Source organism: Oryctolagus cuniculus, chromosome 8, assembly GCF_051225735.1.
Source record: "Oryctolagus cuniculus isolate XC-2025 breed Fujian yellow rabbit chromosome 8, ASM5122573v1, whole genome shotgun sequence".
Taxonomy (NCBI): domain Eukaryota; kingdom Metazoa; phylum Chordata; class Mammalia; order Lagomorpha; family Leporidae; genus Oryctolagus; species Oryctolagus cuniculus.
Window position 1 is genome coordinate 128,179,917 of NC_142874.1, and position 17,588 is coordinate 128,197,504.

At 39.2% G+C, this 17,588-nt stretch overlaps 1 pseudogene; it reads left to right on the top strand.

Moving 5' to 3' along the window:
* LOC149125165 (heterogeneous nuclear ribonucleoprotein M-like) overlaps positions 1-17,588 on the top strand; it is a 179,167-nt pseudogene that overhangs the window by 11,529 nt on the left and 150,050 nt on the right.

Consider the following 17,588-nt stretch of genomic DNA (forward strand, 5'->3'; position numbering starts at 1 on the left):
GTTCAGTTAAAATCAAGGAAACTGGGAAATGTATACTTGGCTTGTTCCTAATAATAAAACTTACACAACGTCTTCCCAATTCTTGAGACATATATTTATTTAAAGTGCTTACTTACTATTTGTGATTTGTGTTTACTCACTAATTGTGATTTATTGAGAACAAAAAGAATGTGAGAGATAATTGTTGCATTATGAAATGAGCTACATACTGGTACTCTTCAGGCAAGGCAAAGACCTGAATTGATTCTGTTCTCTGAGAAGCTAATTTCAAAACAGGTTCTAGTCATCTCTTTTTAAAATGAAGTCTCTCATGTGAAATTTGAACCAGGCTGTATGTTTTTATCAGACACTAGAATTTCCATTATTGTGCCAAGGATCTGGCTGCCTAGAGGTTCTGGATTAACTGGGCAGACCAAGTAATTTTTTTTCTTCTATACAATCCACTGGTTACCTACAAAAGAATTATTTCATCATTCTGGTCACCCTGTACCCTAAACAAGGTATTGCATTCAAGTGTTGATACTTAATCATTCACATGGAGTCATTTGAGACTGACATTGCAGGTGGAGCGGCGTCTGTGTGTGGTGTTAGATGCTGACAGATCGTCTCCCCGTGATGGGAAAGTGCAGTGAGGACAATGTGCTGCCAGCTGAATGAGAAATGCAGATACTGAATCATTAATGGTTTACAATGTGAAGGGTCTGAGCTGTCTAATCTTAGGGAATATATGCTTCTATGAATATCAGACTCTCGTGCCCACCCCTTGAATACATTCAGTAAACTCTGCCTAACATTCATATTGTTAGTTTTTAAAAAAGAAACTTTAAAAATCAAAAACATTCCAAATTAGCTGAGCATTAGTTTAATACTAGACTATTTCAAAAGATTCACGGAGACGGTGTATTATGTCTCATACCCATAGGTTCTCTGCCTACAGGCCCCAGTAAGAAGTGCTCAATGATTCTTAAGCACGTTCCATCTTAACTGTCAAATTAGTAGGGCTTTATCTTTATGCAAGAAAAATAAACGTATTTTTAATGCCATTTTCCACAAACTTTCTGAATTTCCCACTCTGAGTCCTCTACCTATAAGAGAGCTCAAGTGTTTCCACATAAATTAAGTAGCCTACCTATATGCAACTTAGTGAATGCTTAGTAGCACAGGTTCAATATAGCAGTCTCCATTTTCAGTATTAAGACCTGGTTTCTAGGCTGGCGCTGCGGCTCAATAGGCTAATCCTCCGCCTGCGGCGCTGGCACCCTGGGTCTAGTCCCAGTCAGGGCTTCGGATTCTGTCCCGGTTGCTCCTCTTCCAGGCCAGCTCTCTGCTGTGGCCCGGGAGTGCAGTGAAGGATGGCCCAAGTGCTTGGGCCCTGCACCCCATGGGAGACCAGGGGTAAGCACCTGGCTCTTGGCTCCTGGTTTCGGATTGGCCACTTGGGGGGCGAACCAATGGAAAAAGGAAGACCTTTCTCTCTGTCTCTCTTTCTCTCATTGTCTAACTCTGCCTGTAAAAAAAAAAAAAAAAAAAAAAAAAGACCTGGTTTCTAATTTGTTCAACTCATTTTGCTTATGCTCTAAGGAAGCACTGTACCTTTTTGCTATGACTTGATAAATATACTGAGGCACTAGATACATGTCAAGAAAGTAGCTACATTTAAATATCGCAGTCATCTTTCTTGTTCTAGTTGTTTATATGCATACGTTACTCACAACTCAGAACATGAAATACTCCATAATTTACTTTATTTGTCCTAATCCCACTCCAGACCACCTAACACAGCGCCGTGGGAAGATTATTAGAATTGCTAGGTTTTCACTTTCTAGTTGTATAACCTTAGGAGACTCATTTAACTTCTCCTGTGCAATTTTATTATCCCTAAATCTAAGATAATAATACGCACTGCATAAACCTTGTAAAAAATTAAAGAAGAGAGCATGTAGAAAAATTCAGCATCATAGCCACAATATGCAGCACAAATTAAAGGGAATGATATTATTTATACTTAGAGATGACAATAACTACTTGATAAATTACAAGTGGCGCTGGGTGGTCAGCAGAGTTCTGCAGATTGTAAGTCTCTGCTGACTTTACCATTTTCAATATTGAGGCTAAAATATGTAATGTCACTACAACTTGATTATAGTGTTATATGGGCTTTACTTATTTGACACTCTGGTAAATGGCATTTCTATTTAAACTGGGGAGACTGTCAGAGAACAAAGCCAATTCTATGCCTACAGCAACTTGCAGCAATGAATTAATGGCATATCTATAGTACTAGCCCACAGTCTATTTAAATCGGATAGATGGCTGCTTTTCCTGTAGCCCATCTGCAGCAGTCTATAAAGGAATGTAATTCAGCTGAATCACATAAATCTCCCTCTGCTGAGATCCTTTGTTTAAGTCAGTTGGTTTTCTTGCTTGAGGCTGGCTATTAGACAACTCAATCTATCACTTATGTTTATTCATATCTTAACTCCATATGCTCACCTTAAAATCTCAAAATGAAATGAGTCCTTGATATCATATATTTCTGAAATAAGAGAATTAGTCCATTTGCATGGATCATTTCCACCATGATATGCAATTAAGAATGACTTCTAATAAAAGTGTTGCAAGGATTACAGAGTTGTCAGGGCACTGTCAATGCAATTAAGACTAAGGATGCTTTTTGGTTTGTTTGAATGTTTTAGACAAACATGCAATTAAATGCTTACACAAAGAAAACCTTTCTGCTTTCACCATATAAAGTACAGAATTAAACTTCTTCGAAATTGACTTCTTACAATTTTCCTATCATGTGGAATAAGAAATTGCATTGACACATGCATAGAGACATTGTTATGTTATACTCAGAAGGTACCTGTTGCCTTATTGGTTTATGACTCTCCATATGCTGAGCATCTATGCGTGAAACAGGATAGCCTAGAAAAGTTGAGTTAGGGTAACATGATAAGGGTGAGTAACTCAAACTCAAATCATAGATAAACTGTTCAGTAGGTAGGAGACTGTTTCTTCCTTAATTAATAAGGCAATTGATAGTAAAGCTTACATAATTACCTAGTACCTAGGAGGTACTTGATTAAATTAAATGCAATTTATTTTCTGCTTAGCCTGTGGACATCACTATTCAGAAAAAGAAATTGGAGTGTCTGAGATAAGGCAGTTGTTTAGGATGGGACAATACTAGAAAAATTGATAGAAATGAAGAATATAATCCTGGAAAGTAGAATTTTATATAAAGATTTATTCTACATAATATAAAATCTTATTTTGATCATCTAAACCATGCCTGTACTTAATGTTGTACCTACCTAAATATGTTCTATTTTTAACTTAAATTCACTAGATAATTGCCAGACTTTACTTAATATGACATCACTAATCTTTTAACCATGATGGACTTGGCAGAGGTCAGTTTCTGGGGAAACCCTTGGATACAATTTGAGTGAGTAATAAATTCAGAATAGTTCTCTTGTTTTTTTTTTTTTTTTTTTTTTTTTTTTTTTTAAGAGTTATTTATTTATTTGAAAGTCAGAGTTACAGAGAGAGGGAGAATTGGGTATTCCGTATGCTGGTTCACTGAGATGTCTGTAATCTCTAGGGCTGAGCCAGGCCAAAGCCAGGAGCTTAATCCAGGTCTCCCACGTGGATGACAGGGATCCAAACACTTGGACCATCTTCTGTTTCTTTTTCCAGGTCATTATCAGGGAGCTGGATCAAAAGTGGAACAGTTAAGACACGATCCAATGCCCATTTGGGATACTGGAAACAAGGGTGGCAATTTATCTGCTATGCCACCATGCCAGCCCCCACAGTATTTTTCATCATGACTACAATTACTATACAGCTTTTATGTGTGTCTGATTTAATACATATTGCTATCCTCTGGCTTCTAAAAAGACAGAATGTTGACTCCAATGAGAAGACCACTAAAAGCCGCAAAGCAATAAAAATATAACAAATATGCTCCATTTAGCCAATGAAGAACAAAAATAAAATATGACTGTTAGCCACAAAACTGGATCACTGAGACATTCTGAAAACTGGTTGAAGCTATGGTTAAGACTGTTTCTAAAAGTCATTTTGGTGTTAGTAAGTGCTTTTTAAAGTGAATTGAAGTCTTCTGATGAACCAGGCATGATGTGAATCACTTCTCAGCTACACTCATACCTTCCCACTCATTATTCCAGACCTGTGCACCCCTTAACTTCAGTCGGCACTGCACAGCAGAGAACAGCATCTTTGCCTATTAGTTCTGCTTTCTGAAGCATCGCCCATGGACCACTTTATTCCTTGTCTTTGCAACCCCTCAAGTTTTCTCAGTTCTTTTTGTTTACCTGGCTTCATCAAGAGAACCAAACTGTAACTGTTATGGAAGACTTATAAAACTATATTCCAGGGAAACAAACTAGATGACATAGATCCTAATGCAAGGGATAGCAGAAATATCTAAAATTGTCCAGGGCAGCATGATGAATTATGATGACAGAGTCCACTTGCAATGGGTCTTTTCCTGGAATATGCGATTGTAGCTGAACTTGCAGTATGAGCCATGAATTCTATTATTGCCTTACATTATCCTCGGTTGTGTTGGCCAGACATCGGTTGCAAAACCAATTTCGTATTCATCACTCATCTTGATAGGAAATAATAGAATACATCACTTCACTTTTGGTAAGTAAAAGATTCAGGAGTAACAAAGTGATGGGCATACCTTTTTTTTTTAATCTTGAATGATATGTGGAAAGAAACTGGAATAGTAGAAGAGATCAAATCAAGAGTTGTACTTTGTTCAGTGATCTGTGTGTGGTTTGTGTGATGCAAAAGTAAAACTTTATAGTTCTACACATTATAAATGATAATTTTATCAATGGAATGCAATTCACAACATAATATCTGTACATGTGAAATCATGCAACATGGTGAATCAGGTGGTGTGATAATACAGTTCCAACAAATAAAAGGTAGACAAACAAAATCCACTGATTTTTCTTGACCTACTCATCGAAGGTCTGTGGTCACAGGGGAAACTCCCACAACAAAATCTGAAGAGACAGGCCCTGTCCTTGACCCTGTTTGACAGGAAGATATTCCATCCATTGGTTCACTTCCCAAATGTTGACAACAGTGATGGAAGCGGAGCGAGGGGGGATGGGCTAAGCCTCAAGTACCTGACAAGAGGATGAGAAGAGCCAACAAAGAGTAATCCTCCAAAATTTTTCTCTACAGCAAAGGCCAACCCTCTGAAGAGTAAATCTAGGGCAATTCTAAAGTATTTTCCTACATGGCTGATCCAACCTTCCTGGCATGCCAAGGCAGGAGTGGGAGATGTAGACACAGTCACCAGGAAGCAAGGAAACAGATTGGAAATACTGTGCCTAGGGAAGTGAGTGTGGGATAGAAAAGAAGAAAAGTACTTCTAGAAAAGAGCTAGAAATATTTCTGAAGTGTGAAACATCCCCAGGACACAGGCCTACCATAAAAGGAGATTGGATCAGAGGAGTATAGAGCGCCTTTCTCCCCAACACCCTCCTGCCACATCAGTGAGCTTCCAGTCTTATTCTGGTAGATTACAGCTGAAACAACTATGAGACATGGAGCCTCTCTGTGGACCAGTACAACAGAAGCACAAAAGTCACCAGAGAAAACCAAAACAAAGACACTAAGAGGGATCCAGAACTTCTGATACCAGTAGCTACAACAAACAATAGAAATAGCCCAAGACTTGGCAGGCGCTGCGGCTCCATAGGCTAATCCTCCGCCTGTGGTGTCGGCACACCGGGTTCTAGTCCTGGTCGGGGCACCAGATTCTGTCCCAGTTGCGCCTCTTCCAGGCCAGCTCTCTGCTATGGCCCGGGAAGGCAGTGGAGGATGGCCCAAGTGCTTGGGCCCTGCACCCGCCTGGGAGACCAGGAGAAAACACCTGGCTCCTGGCTTTGGATCAGCGCAATGTGCCAGCCGCAGCCATTGGAGGGTGAACCAATGGCAAAAGGAAGACCTCTCTCTCTCTCTCTCTCTTTCACTGTCCACTCTGCCTGTCAAAAAAAAAAAAAAATAAATAAATAAAAGAAATAGCCCAAGTCCTAGCCGTGTGATTCTCACTAAAATCCTACTTACTGCATATGTTTTCTCTTATACAACACGTGCTATTTCCAAGCGAAGGTAAACACATATAAAAGCAAGGTGAAACACTGTCTGAAAGGCAAGGAGATCCTCAGTGAACTTGCAGATAAGTAATAGAAACCTCCCAACTTGAAATGCCAAGAGAAAGAGGAGTTTAATAAATGGACGGAACATTCAAGAACTGTGAAGGAACAAGAAAATGTTTAACATACTCACAACTGGAACACCAGAAAAGGAGAGACTGTGTTACTGCACAAGTATCTGGCTCCAACTGCTCATCACTTGGACAGAGAATTCACCAGAGAAGAGAGTTGTTAATGATATGGGATAAAGCAGGTAGATAGATTAGGGCCACTAGTTGGAAGCCACATGTCCCCTGCTTTATGTAATCAGATCTGCCTATTTGTCAGTCAGATAACTCCTTTCCCAGGATGTATTTCACTTCACCTGGGAACCTGAGGGAGGTATCACATAGCCACTCCCCTCCCAGACTCACAAAAGAGGCCAGAAACTGGGAGGGTTTCAATCTCCCTCTCCCTCTCCCTCTCCCTCGCCCTCGCCCTTGCCCTCGCCCTCTCCATTGTCCTCTCTCTGTCTTTGTAAATGAGGACTGAGACAGGGTACTGAGGCACTGTCTGTCTACTTCCCTCATCCATCCTTTTCCTGTCGTGGTCCACTATATTCCTGAACTATGCCCATATGTGTGTGTGTGTGTGTGTGTGTGTGTTCCTCACCTTTTAAATAAACTTTATCACGTTGTGCACTGTAGTTTTGGCCGTACATAGAATGCTTCTCTAGTAAAAGGCAAGGACCTTGGCCGGCACCGCGGCTCAATAGGCTAATCCTCCACCTAGCGGCGCCAGCACACCGGGTTCTAGTCCTGGTTGGGGCGCCGGATTCTGTCCCAGTTGCTCCTCTTCCAGGCCAGCTTTCTGCTGCGGCCCAGGAGTGCAGTGGAGGATGGCCCAAGTGCTTGGGCCCTGCACCCCATGGGAGACCAGGAGAAGTACCTGGCTCCTGCCATTGGATCAGTGCGGTGCGCCGGCCGCAGCACGCTGGCCGCGGTGGCCATTGGAGGGTAAACCAATGGCAAAGGAAGACCTTTCTCTCTGTCTCTCTCTCACTGTCCACTCTGTGTGTAAAAAAAAAAAAAAAAAAAAAAAAAAAAAAGGCAAGGACCTGGATAAATATATTTATCCTTTCATCAATTTAACATTTCTTTATAGTGAAAACATCCTAAGTCATATCTCCTTTTTTAAATTAGAGAAATATGCATTACATTAAAACTATATTCTCTTTGCAGTTGAACCCAAGAATTTCTTACTCCAATTTATCTATAATTCAGTACACATCAGTTAAAATTTTCCCATTCCCAGTCCCCATTTCCCTCTCAACCTCTGGTAGCCACCATTCATTTTTAACTGATCTGAAGTCACCTATTTTTTAGAATCCACATATGAATGAAACAATGTGATATTTGTGTTTCTGTGCTTCACATATTTAACTTAAATATAATGTCAAGTACCATCCATGTTGTAGTAAATTACAAACGTTCACCTATTATATGACTAAATGATATTCTATTGTGTATTTGTATCATATTTTCTGTATTCATTCATTCAACATTTGATGGACACTTAAGTTATATTCATTTCTTCACTATTGTGAATACTGCTGTGATAAACATAGGAGTGCAGATGTCTCTTCAACAGATCAATTTTATTTTCTGTGAATGTATATCCAATAGTCCCTATTTTTAGGTTACAAGAAAAATCTTTGTACTTTTTTTTAGCTTATTAATTTTTATAATTTCTTAGGGTTAACAGATTTCATGTATTTCATATATAAAAATTCAGGAACATTGTGATACTTCCTATCCTGCCCTCTTTGCTGCTCATGCTACTACACTTTCTCTTCCTTCCTGTCTTATTCCCCCTCCTAATTGTACTGTAATCTACTTCCAGTTTATTTTATATTTAGAAGATTAACCCTATACTAAGTAAAGAGTTCAACAAATAGAAGAACAAAAACACTGTTCCTTAAAAGCAGAAACAAGTGCTGTAAACAATCACTGAATCTCAGAATGTCAATTTCACTCCCAAACATTACATTTTGGTATTCTATTTGTAATGACAGATCAGGGAAAACCTATGGTACTTGTCTTTTTGTGACTCACTTATTTCACTAAGTGTAATGGTTTGCAGTTGCATCCATTTTGTTGCAAAAAAAAAGGATTTCATTCTTTTTTATGGCTAAATAGTATTCACACACACACACACACACACACATATCACAAATTGATTTGCTGGTCATCAGTTTACAGACAGACATCTGGGTTGAGTCCATGTATTAGCTACTGTGAATTGAGCTGCAAGAACATGGAGTGGGGGTTTGGATAGATCTTTAATATGCCTATTTCTGTTAGTTTGGGTAAATTCCCTAGAGTGGGATGGCTGTATCATATAGTATCTCCATTACTGTCTTCCACAATGGTTGTACTAGTTTAAAATTCCACCAACAGTGTATTAGGGTGCCCTTTTATCTACATGGGAACCAGCATTTATTGTTGATTTCTGTATGAGAGACATTCTAACTGGAGTAAAGTGAAACCTCATTGTGGTTTTGATTTGCATTCCCTTGATGGCTAGTAATCTTGAGCAATTTTTTCATGTGTCTGTTGGCCATTTTAATTTCCTCTTTTGAAAAGTGCCTGTTCAAGTCATTTGCCTATGTCTAAAAAGGATTGTTAGTTTTGTTGTTTTTGAGTTTCTTGAGCTCTTTATAGATTGGTCTTAGTGAATATTCTTTCTCATGTGTTGGATTTGATTAGCTAGTGTTTTTTTTTTGCATCCATATTCATCAGGGACATTGGTCTATAGTTCCCTTTCTTTGATTTATCTTTTTCTGGTTTTTAAATTAAGATGATGCTGGCTTCATAAAGGAGTTTGGAAGAAGTACCTCCTTTAAATTGCTTTGAATAGCTTGAGAAAAATTGGAATTAGTTCTTCTTTAAAAGTCTGGTAGAATTCAGCAGTGAAGGCATCCCATCCTGGGCTTTCTTTTGCTGGGAGGGTTTTTATTACAAATTCAATCTCCTTCTTCGGTTTTGGTCTGTTTAGGTTTTTTTATGTCTTCTTGACTCAATTTTGGCAGATTGTATGTGTCCATGAATCTATCCATATTTTCTAGATTTTTCAATTTGTTGGCATATAGTTGTTTCAATTCCTGATGACACTTTTTATTTTGGGGTGTCTTTTATTACATCTCTTTTGCATCTCTGATTTTATTAATTGGTTAATTTTATTCTTTTTATTAATTTGGCCAATAGTATATCAATTTTGTTTATTTTTTCAAAAAAACAATTCTTCATTTCACTGATCATTTGCACTTTTATGAAATTTGTTTATTTTCTAATTTTAATTATTTCTTTCCTACTACTGATTTTGAGCTTGATTATTGTTTTTTTTCTAGATCCTTGAGATGCATTGATAGCATCAATTGCTATAACTTCATGTTACCTCTGTTACCTCTGCTTTTGCTGTATCTCATAAGTTTTGATATGTTGTAGTGTCATTTTCATTCATTTCCAGGGTATTTTGATTTATGATTTGATTTTTACTGTGGCCATGTTCATTCATCAATATGTTCTTCAGTCTCCATGTGTTTGCATATCTTCTAGAAATTCTTCAGTTGTTGATTTTTAGCATCATTCAGTTATGGTCAGAGAAGATGTGTGGTATAATTTTGATTTTGTGGAATTTGCTGAGACTTGCTTTCTGTCCTAGCATATGGTCTATCCTAGAGAAAGTTCTCTGCACTGATGAGAAGAATGGTATTCTGTAACTGTGGAATGAAAAATTCTGAAGATATCAGTTAGGCCCATTTGGTCCATAGTGTGGATTCGCTCTGTTGTTTCTTTGTTGATTTTCTGTCTAGTTTTTCTGTCCATTGATGAAAGTGGGGTGTTGAAGTCTCCCATTACTAATGTATTAGGGTCTGTGTCTCCCTTTAAGTCCATTAACATTTCTTTTAAATAGCTAGACACTCTGGAATTGGGTGCATATACATTTATTATAGTCACATATTCCTGTTGAACTGACCCCTTAATCATTACATAGTGTCCTTACTTGTCTTTTTTAACAGTTTTTATGTTAAAGTCTATTTTATCTGATATTAAGATGGCTATACCTGCTCTTTTTTGGTATCCATTAGCATGGAATATCTTTTTCCATTCTTTCACGTTCAGTCTGCATATATCTTTGTTGATGATGTATGTTTCTTATAGGTAGCAAATTGATGGGTCTTTTTTTTTAATCCATTCAGCCAGTTTGTATCTTTTAACTGGGAAGCTTAGGCCATTTACATTCAAGGTGACTATTGATAAGTAATGAATTTGTCCTGCCATTTTCCCATAGGTATTCCTATCTTTTCTTTTGATTTCCTTTGTGCTCTTACTGGGAGATTTTCTGCCTTCACATTCTTTCCTAACGATGACTCTTTTTCTGCATTTCTGTGTGTAGATCCCCTTCTTCCTATATCCCCAGTGGCATGGGCTGCTGCAGTCTGATCTCAACTTGCTCCCTAAAGTTAACACTTTCTCCAGCTCCAAAGTGTGCTTCTTGTAGGCAGCAGATAGATGAGTCTTGTTTTTTAATCTATTCAGTCAGTTGTATCTTTTAATTCTCAGTTTAGGCCATTTACATTCATGGTTGCCATTGATAAGTAATGACTTACCCTTGCCATTTACATAAGTATTCCTATTCTTTGCTTTGGATTTATATTGTACTTATAATTGGAGATTTTCTGACATCATATTTATTCGTTATGATGACTGTATTTCTGTGTTTCTGTGTGTAGCACATCCTTAAGCATCATGTGTGAGGCTGGACAAGTGGTGACAAATTTTTTTTCAATTTCTGTTTGTTATGTAACATTTTTATTTCTCCTTCATTCATAAATGAGAGCTTTGCAGGGTACAGTATTCTGGGTTGATAGTTTTCTTCTTTTAATACTTGGATTATGATCTCTATTATTTCCTAGCCTGTAGTGTTTCTGATGAGAAGTCAGCTGTGCGTCTAGTTGAAGATCCTCTGAATATAATCTGGTATTTCTATGGTGCATATTTTAAGAATCTTTTCTTAATGTTGAAATTTTGACTTCAGTGTGTCAAGGTGAAGATCTTTTCTGGTCATGTCCATAAGGAGTTCTGTGTGCCTCATGTACTTGGGCATCCCTTTCATTTCCCAAATTAGGCAATATTTCTGTAATTATTTCATTGAATAGGCCTTCAATTGCATTTTCTGTTTCCACACTTTCTGGAACTCCTAGACCAGTATGTTGGATCCTTTTAAAATATCCCATCAAGCTCAAACATTTATTTAATTTTTCTAATTTCTTTTTTTTTTGGTCTATTTCCGTAAATTTTTCTTCTATTTCGGATATTCTTCCTTCTGTTTCACCAAGTCTGTTTTTAAGGGTTTCCCACTGTATTTTTTATTTAACATATTAGATTCTTCATTTCTAATATTTCAGTTTGATTTCTCTTCAAAGTATCAATCTCGTAGGAAATTTTTTCCTCCTTGTCATACATGGATTTCTTGACTTTGTGGATTTGCTTCTGCTTGTTTCTGAGTGATCTTATCACTAGTCTTTTGATGTCCATTTTAGGAATTTCATCAGTCTCTTCAACTTCACATTCTAATATTAAAGTGTTGCTGTGTTCCTCTGGAGGAGTCATATTTTCTTCCTTAGTCTTGTTTCTTCAATTTCTGCATTTTATTTTTAGGAACTTTTTGGAAATACTTGCTGGTTTTTCATCTTTTGTATTTTATCTTTGAACTATGCCTCTGTGGCTTAGTGTGGTGTCTGTTCTTTCAATGAATCCCAGAGGTGTGTGCTGGGTGTGACCAGGGAGCCCTGGTCACTGCTCCAGGGTGGGATGTTTATCCAGGTTGACACCCAAATTGGCATGTTGGATCTCCTCTATTTTCAGATGTGGTGAGGATATGATAACCTCCTATTTTCCAAGGTGTTCAATGCCCAAGGTGAGCCCACAGTGGGTGCAGTACTCACCTGTGCTGCCATATGAATGTCACAAAAAATCTGTACAGTCCTTAGTGTGAGCATGGAACCCTCTGTAATGACTCTCCCCAGAAAATCAGAGAGCTCTGAGCCTATGGTGCCTGCTATGGTGATTTTCCAGAGACCCAGTTTCATCCTGCACCCTATCATGCAGTTGCATGATTCCACAGTTACACCACGCAAGGTCCCCAGTCATAGGGTGCAGAGGATCTGCTGCACCCCAGTGATGAGTCCTGGCCACAGAAAGAGCAGAGGTGTTCCCAGAGCAAGCTGCCTGTAGATGTTTCAACTTGGTAGTTTGAGCCTGGAACTTGTGATATGTTGAGAGGCTGGGGGCACCTCACAGTCATTTGTGGGTGCCCAGTCCCTGTCAACCTTTCCAACCAGACTGAAAGTCAGTGGGAATGCAGGTTTTCCCCTCTGGTAAAATCCCCTGATCAGATGTGTACACATGAGCCACCACAGCCGCTATTGGTGTCAAAATGATGCCTTCTCCCCAACAGTTGCAGGGTACACTTGTGGGGGGATGGAAGAAAGAAATGTACTTTACTTTTACTGGATTAAGCAGTACCCTGCCCTCTGTTAGGACTCCAGGCCATACTCAAAGACAGTGTGTTCTGCAAGGCTCCCCATCTGGCAATATCACCAGTGGCAGGGGCTGCCACAGTCTGCTGTCACCTTACTCTCCCATGCTGGTGTGTCCTCCAGCTCTCAGCTGAAGGGGTTGTGTGTGGTCCATGCTCCTAGCTGCGTATCTGAACCTTCCACACTGCTCCACTGCATCCCTCTTTCTTCTGTAGAATTTCCATTGCAAATTTCCTCCACTTTTTCCCTGATATTTTCCCCTCATTTAAAGCAGTATGTTTTTTCCCTATGCAACCATCTTGGAATCTCCTCTATGGTTTCTTAATGTAACCATGATAAAGCCATCTTCCTTTCCTTTGTTTTTCTATTTTTATATAGCAAAAACCAGCTACTGTACCTCTTGTGAATAGTAACAATTCATAAGAATTTCAGGAGCCTACAGAGGGGAGAAGATTTGGAATTGTAGACTTTTGATCTAGGAAATGGGTTTGGGCTTCAGTGGCCTAATAGGTCCTACCCCATAGATTTTCATTTTCATTACACAATGGACATACCTTGACTTGCCCTGGAAAGGTGGCGTTAAGTAAATGAGAACAAATTTCTCACAGACTGCAAACTACTTTCTCTAGAAGATGATTACTTGCAAACTTCATCTCTTCAAAGAGGCCACTCTAAAGCAGGATACTGATTAATTTTACAAAAGGCATTTCTGGGGATAAGGGATGTGTAGATAGAGTGTTAGGACCAGTTAGGCCACTGAGGCATGAATAGTTACCCTCCAATCTAATAAAACTAGGTACAGATAATCTAAAGGCTGGTGGAAAAACTCTTTATCTAGGACATTAAAACTGCTAAGACAGTGGCTTGTGAACTATGCCAATGTGCCTTTCTGCACTTCCCAAATCCACCTTATCACTATCCACATGACCTCCCCCAACAAGCGCCTTATGAATGGATTCTGCCCAGGCAGGATGTAGCCTGACTTCAAACTGCCCCTCCCTACCCCATACCATCTGCCTCCACCCACCTCTCTCTGGGTGGGCTGAAACCCCACCCTCTTTACCTACCTGTTCTGTCCCTGCAGGAAAAACGTCCTTTCTGGTTAAACTGGCCACTTCCTTGCCTTTGAACCCTAAAATCCTAAAACCTAACATAAAGAACAAAGGCTTGCTCAAGTTTGCTCCAGATGGCTAGATGAAGCTGACCCTTTGTACACACTACCCACATTAGATTGACTTGGTAGGTGAGATTAATAGCTTCATGCATACAACCATCATAGTAATGTCAGTAAGTGTTTCTCTTAAATACTTTCCATGATTTTTAGAGGCAGTTTTTTTCTCAGGTATTTGGTGAAAAAGTCACTCATTTTATGTGTTCTTTTAATTTTTGAAATATTGACAGTACTTTAAGACAATATAAAACTAAACATTTAGTTGTTTATCAACTGAAAAATGACAGAAAATATTCATTACTTTTTATGACATCAGATAAAATATAGCTGCCTAATGTCTTTAAAAGTATTTCTCAAATTTTATTTTATTTTATTAATCTGATGACCATATATTAGGAAATATAAAAAATAATTCCCTTTTTCAGCTTCTCTCTCTTTGTTGATGCCATGCTACCTCAAACCATGAGATACTGGACTGTTGGAAAAGCTCTCAAATACATTTTCTCATTTAATCAGCAGTAGCAAGGCTTGTTTAGCATCTAACTTTGTGTATATGTGCAGCTGATTGTCTCCTTGTCATCACTCTCCAAAGCTACTTCTCTGGAGGTAGAAATGATTTGTTCCCTGGGAAATCCTAGTTTGTAGTATATGAAGAGTTATACTTGGCCAGCGCTGTGGCTCATTTGGCTGGTCTTCCGCCTGTGGCACTGGTACCCTGGGTTCTAGTCCCTGTTGGGGCGCCGGGTACTATTCCCGGTTGCTCCTCTTCCAGTCTGGCTCTCTGCTGTGGCCTGGGAGGGCAGTGGAGGATGGCCCAAGTGCTTGGGCCCCTGCACCCGCATGGGAGACCAGGAAGGTGCACCTGGCTCCTGGCTTTGGATCAGCACAGAGCCGGCCATGACGGCCATTGGAGGGTGAACCAACAGAAAAGGAAGACCTTTCTCTCTGTCTCTCTCACTAACTCTGCCTGGAAAAAAAAAAGAGTGATACTCTAACCACCAGTGAACCACAGTTGGCTAAAGGAAGATTGAGCAGTCAGGAGAAAGGAACCAGATAAAGATGCTTACATTTTCGTAAGACATGTTTATCAAGATATTTAGATTTTTCAAATACCCTTATTTTAAAAATGAAAAATTAATAATATCCTAAGAAGCAAAAATGTAATTGCAACCAAAGAAACCATGGATGACTGAATTGATTCTAAAAGTTTCTGGTTGTGCTATTCTCAGAAAAAAGTATTTTAGCACAGGGGAACAGAAAGTAGAGTAGACCAGAAACAGCATGTGATGGAAACCACAGCCTAATTGGATAAAGAAATAACAAGCCACATAATTACAATGCTATTTTGGAAGAAACAGTATACTGAAGTTAACATTTCTCTGAAAAAAAAAATACAGTAAGCTGGATGGATATTCAGAGAAAATGACTACAGTGAAAACATTTAAGACAGTAAAGACAAAGACAGGAAATCACATGTAACCACTCATGTCCCCTAATAGAATTGGCTACATCAACAGTTTCCAGCTGGTGCATTTTCAGAGAAAGCCCTTTTATGAGGAAGAAGTAGAACTGCAGAGATTTGTCAGGTACTCTAACAAGATTTTGCACAGAGACCTAAGATTTTCAAAGTAGTCAGTAGTTATCTCAACCCACATGGAAAAATGAGTAAGCTATGTACATCAACACCTTTCATGTTCAGATGTTTTTCTTCTGAATATGAAAATCGATCAATGGAAATATGAAAGGTTGCTTCTCTTCATGCCAAAAAGGAGGAGGATTTAATAAATTCTGGGAAAAAATACCAGTGAAATTGAAAAGTATCAGTAGCTAAAGTGAGTTAGGTAATTAGCTGGGTTTTAGGTGGTAGGAAAGAAAGTACTCTCAGAATACGCTGTTTTTTAAGTTAGCAGAAAAATGTGATAATAATATTGGGAAAATGGTCAATGTAATTTATGGAAAGAAAAGGAGTACACAATGAATTATATAAGTTTAGCCTACATAAACATAAAGAGGGTATGAGAATATCTTAAAACTCAGATCGGTTTTAGTTGAACAAGCTATTCTCGTGGCTTTTGTGAACAAAGAACACATGTTTGCGTGTTGTAAAAAGTTCACAGATTTTCTACGCTCAGCCACTCTATCCTTTTCATAATGCCAAGAGGCATGCTTATAGGGCCTCATGGCCCAAAGACATTAGGCAGCTTCCTCAGTGTGACACAGTAGATGTAAAAGGATGGATTTGAATTTTAATTTGGGTTTTCTGTTTGATTCCAAGTCTACTTCTTTCACTCCAATACTCCTAACAGCCAGAGGCTTTGAGTTCTTTACAGATTGACAAATTTACCTTGCTTGCGATACTACGGCTTCTTCAGACCTCTCCCCCCTTTTCTGCCTCTCAAGTCCCATAATATTTATATGCGTAATGGGGGCTGATGTTGTGCCATAGTGGGTTAAACTGCTGCCTGTGATGCCAGCATCCCTTATAATAGTGCCAGTTTGATTCTTGACTGCTCTGCTTCTGATCCAGCTTCTTGATACTGTGCCTGGGGAGCCAGCAGGAGATGCCCTAGAACTTGGGCCCCTGCCATCCGTGTTAGAGACTAGGGTGGAATCCCTGGCTGTGGTTTATTCTAGCTCAGACCTGGCTGTTATGCCCATTTGGGGAATGAACAAGTGGATGGAAGATCCATCATTTCCTTCCTTCTTTCCTTCCTTCCTTCCTTCCTTCCTATGCAACTGAAAAAGGATATTCAGAATCTATAAACAACTCAGGTAACTCAACAACAAAAAACAAATAATCCAATTAAGAAATGGGCAAAGGACTTGACTTTTTTTTTTTTTTTTTTTTTTTACAGGCAGAGTGGACACTGAGATAGAGAGAGACCGAGAGAAAGGTCTTCCTTTTCCATTGGTTCACCCGCCAATGGCCGCTGCGGTCGGTTCACCGCGCTGATCCCAAGCCAGGAGACAGGTGCTTCTCCTGGTCTCCCATGCGGGTGTAGGGCCCCAGGACTTGGGCCATCCTCCACTGCACTCCTGGGCCACAGCAGAGAGCTGGACTGGAAGAGGAGCAACCGGGACAGAATCCAGTGCCCTGACCAGGACTAGAACCCAGTGTGCCGGTGCTGCAGGCAGAGGATTAGCCTATTGAGCTACAGCACTGGTCATTGAACAAACATTTTTCAAAACAGGAAATTCAAATTCATCAAAAATGCTCACAATCACTAGCCATCAGAGAAATGCAAGTCTAAAAAGCAATGAGGTTTTAGCTTACCCCAATTGAAATGGCTCTCATATGGAAATCAACAAACAATAAATGCTGCCTAGGATGTGGGGAAAAAGGGACCCCAATCCACTATTGGTGGAAATGTAAACTATTACATCCATTGTGGGAGATAGTATGGGGAGACTTCAGAAATCTGAAAATAGATCTACTATGTCATATGACTCAACCATCCCACTCCTGAGAATTTACCCAGAGAAAATGGAATCAGCAAGTATGGTTTATCTGTACCCCTATGTTTATTCCAGTCAGTTCACAACAACCAAGATATGGAATCAACCCAAAACTGATGCATCTATATGCAGATATTGATCAAAATTTTAAAGGAAATCTTTTTGA